General features: G+C 29.5%; 1 protein-coding gene across 1 annotated transcript in view; it reads right to left on the bottom strand.

Annotated features, from left to right (window-relative positions):
- The window catches only part of LOC125043022 (2-aminomuconic semialdehyde dehydrogenase-like), a 16,250-nt gene that overhangs the window by 10,152 nt on the left and 1,098 nt on the right, over positions 1-5,000 (bottom strand). The window lies entirely within an intron of this gene.

The raw sequence follows: 5,000 nt of genomic DNA, 5'->3' as shown, positions 1-5,000 counted from the left end.
ACGTAAAATATTTTCGTAAATCAATGAAAAGGGTGAACGGGTGAGACAGGCAGCACTCATAACTGGCTCACTGGTGACTTAGTGTAAGTGTAGCCATCTATGTGTAAAAAAAACACTTAAACAAGTAAACTCACAAGTCGGCAATGGGTTAATGTTTCAGTCTGCTGCCCTCTCCTCTATCCAACCTACTAGACTGTAAACATTCTACACTAATCCACGAAAAATATGCTTATCCACGTATACCTGATGCGTATACGTCACCATGACTTCATACATACATACACACACACAAACACAAATCTGAAAGAAATAGAAACACACACACACACACACACACACACACACACACACACACACACACACACACACACACACACACACACAAAGAAAAGGAAACATAAATATTCACCGCTGTACTTCTTGGACTATTCAGCGACCGTATACGGAATGCAAATCACGTGAAAATAATGAAAACGAAGAGAAAGCACTATATTGCATACATATGTGTATGTATGTATGTATGTATGTATATATGTACCTATGTATCAGTTTGTCTGTCTGTATATCTATGTCTGTCTGCCTCGTACAACGGACGGAGAAAACGCAAAACCGATCTCCATTACATAAAGAGGAGTACAAACGCCCGCCATTACGGGGCAAACCAATGCACGTATCGCTCCATTTTATCGTGGTGCTTCATATCAAATTACCTCTCAACATTTTTAATCCTTTGCAGAGATATGCATATACACACACATAAGCACCTAAGCACAAACAGGTGTTTTGTGATTAACTATGAGTTAAAAACAACAAACCAGTGTAATGAGTTTTACATCAATGCAACGGTGTAACCATTCGACAGGCAACAACAAGATTTACAGAGCTGTACTTCTTGTAATACAGTGAAATACACACACGTACTGCAATGTATGTGTGTGTGTGTGTGTGTGTGTGTGTGTGTGTGTGTGTGTGTGTGTGTGTGTGTGTGTGTGTGTGTGTGTGTGTGTGTGTGTGTGAGTGTGTGTGTGTGTGTGTGTGTGTGTGTGTTTATATATCAATATACATGTACATAGATAGTATATATATATATATATATGTACATATATATATACATTCATATACATATATAAATATAATATATACATAAACATACATATAAATATACTTCTAGTAATACAGTGAAATGCACAAACGTATTGTAATGTGTATGTGTGTGACGTGTGTGTGTGTGTGTGTGTGTGTGTGTGTGTGTGTGTGTGTGTGTGTGTGTGTGTGTGTGTGTGTGTGTGTGTGTGTGTGTGAGTGTGAGTGTGAGTGTGAGTGTGAGTGTGAGTGTGAGTGTGAGTGTGTGTGAGTGTGAGTGTGAGTGTGAGTGTGAGTGTGTGTGTGTGTGTGTGTGTTTGTGTGTGTTTGTGTGTGTGTGTGTGCTTGTGTGTGTGTGTGTGTGTGTGTGTGTGTGTGTGTGTGTGTGTGTGTGTGTGTGTGTGTGTGTGTGTGTGTGTATGTGATATATATATATATATATATATATATATATATACATACATACATACATACATACATACATACATATACATACATATAAATATATATAAATATATATAAATATAATATACACATATAAATATACGTATATACATATAAATATATATATATATAAATAAATAAATAAATATGTACATATAAATATACATATATATACATATATAAACATATATATGAATATGTATATATAAATGTGTGTGTGTATATATAAATATAAATATATATATGTATATGTATATCGTCCTTTCCTTGGCTTTCTTACATTCCTCTTTGCAAAGACTGTTTACCAATTCATATCGCAGTGTTCTGTTTGAGACTTTCCGCAGGTCTTTGAGCTCTGGGTGGAACCGGCTTGATGTGGGTCTCTTTTCTATTGTCGGGATCATTTGGATGTTCTCAATGAAGGCACCAAGACGATGGTCAGTGGCATTGTTAGAAGCCTCCGATAGATTTTTTTTTTAATCTTTAAAGTTTTCTCGCACTTCTTGCTTGATCTGTTCAAAAATGGGGACAATCTTCGCTTTCTTAAACTTTTTGAGGGACTATTAAAATTTTATATTTTACTGGATTGTGGTCTGAATTTTCGTCTGCATCCGGACAATGCTCGGGAGTTTTTGATCGGGTTCCGGTATTTTGAACAGATCATAAGATAGTCGACTTGGTTTCTGACTCTCTCACCAGGACTAAATCATCTATATCGTCATCTGGGGTGCACATTAAACCAGATATTTATAATGACCTGTTCTTCCTTATACCAATTTATAAGTCTATCTCCACATTGATTCCGATCCCGCCGACTGAGCGGTCCAACAGTCTTGCCATCTCTCTCTGAGCCAACTTAGCATTAAAGTCACCCATGGCAATCATAATTTCATTTGATTTACATGATGGGAATAGCTCGGGAAGAGAGTTGGAGAAGCTGTCGATTTGTTGGCCTTCAGCAGCCGCAGTGAGAGCATATGCTACTAAGATGTTTACGTTTACAGGGCTAGCTTTGATCTTGACTAGTGTCATGTGGTCGTTTTTGGGCCAGAACGACAGAAGGGATTTTTTTTTTTTCGTCTAGGACCAGAACTACTCCAGGTTTCTGTTCTTGACCCCCTGAAAAAATCTTTTCTGGTCCTTCATAAAGCCCATCTGACTCCGCACAAACCTGAGCATTGGGCATTCATTCTGTCTCGTGAAGAACATTATCCAGTTTCCAGTTTGGTATAAACTTCGAATGTTCCTTCTTCCGATCTTGGAGTTATGATCTAAACCTTTTTGCCGATGAGATCTTTCTGTTTGTTGGTTGGTTTGCTACCGCAGGATGGCGATCGCAGCATCCATGCAGTTGAATGCAGCTACTTACAAGACATCATTGTGAGGCCCCGTTTGCTTATATATATATATATATATATATATATATATATATATATATACTTTACATAAAGTGTATCATATAATATATATGACATATATACATATATATTTATATATACACATACATATTCATATATATACAAACATGTCTACATATATATACACAATATATATATATATATATATTTATATATGTATACATATTCATATTATATATTATCTATATATGTACACACACATATATATCATATTTTATATATATTATATATATTACTTTATATATACCATATATATTATATTTTACATATTGTATATATATTATATTATATATTATATACATTGTATTTTATAGATAATACACATCATATAAATATTTATAAATGTAAAGATATATACTTATATACGTATATGTAAATATATATAATATGGTATATATGTACATATATACATATATATACATGTTTATGTATATATACACATATTATACATATACATATTACATATATCTATGTATATAATATATATACATATATACATATCTATATATACATATACAAGGAGCTTCAATGATGTATAAATAGATATATATACCTACATATATATAAATATATCAATATATAAAATATGTATAAACATCAATAAAAATGTATGTATATATATATAAATATATATAAATATATATACATAAACATATATATAAATATATATAACAATCATATATATAAATATATCTTCCCAGCTATGACCTATGGATCAGAAACATGGGACAGCAACCAAATTACTGGAGAGGAAAGTGATAAGTGCCCAGAGAGGGATTGAGAGGTTGATTAGCCTAAGAGATCGGATGAGAGCGACAGGGGATCAGGGAACAGACAAAAGTGGAATATATACTTGGGGGCTTCAAAAAGAAAAAATGGGAATGGGCAGGTCATATATGTCACACAGGACGACAGATGGACCAAGAAAGTAACAGACAGGGCTATAGATAACATAAAGAGGCCAAGGACCAGACCAATAACTAGATGGCGTGACGAAATAACGAAATTTGGGGGCCAAGACTGGAAACAAAAATCGCATGACATACAAAGTTGGAAAAGATTAGAAGCTTACGTCCAGCAGTGGCTTGAATCTGGATGATGATGATGATATATATATATATTATATATAAATATTTGTATAGATAAATATATAAATATATATAAATAAATATATATACATAAATATAATATTTATAAATATGTATATATATAAAAATATATAATACTTATAAATGTCTATATATAAATTATATATATATAGATATTGGTATATATAAATATATACAGCAATATATATAAATATATATATAAACATATATATATATATATATATAAATTCATATATGAATGTACATATATAAATATATATACATAAATTTCTATATGAATGTATATAAATATATATAAATATGTATACATATATGTAAATATATATAAATATATTTATATATATTCATATATATATATATATCTATATATATTTATATATATATTTATTTATACAAATTTATATGTATATATATATTTACATAGTAATATATATAAGAATATATATAAGTATATATATAAATATATACACATAAATATATGTGTATTTATATAATATATATGAATATATACATAAATATTACATATATATGTAAATCTATATATGTATTTATATGAAAGGATATATTTTTGTATATAAATATATAAATTTATAAATACATACATATGCATAGATATAAATATATAAATATGTAGATATAGATATAGATATATAAATATAAATATATATTTAAATAAATATATAAATATATATAAATATAAATACATATAAATATATATATAGAAATATCTATATATAGATATATATATATGAATATATAAATATAAAAATATATATAAATACATAAATTTATAACAATATATAAATATAAATATACATATAAATATATATACATTTGAATATATATACATGTAAATATATATAAATATATACATATAAATACACACACACACACACACACACACACACACACACACACACACACACACGTGTATATAATCGAAACC

Source organism: Penaeus chinensis, chromosome 33 (assembly GCF_019202785.1).
Source record: "Penaeus chinensis breed Huanghai No. 1 chromosome 33, ASM1920278v2, whole genome shotgun sequence".
Taxonomy (NCBI): domain Eukaryota; kingdom Metazoa; phylum Arthropoda; class Malacostraca; order Decapoda; family Penaeidae; genus Penaeus; species Penaeus chinensis.
Note: the sequence above shows the minus strand (reverse complement) of the source record. Positions and strands in the feature narration are given on the sequence as shown.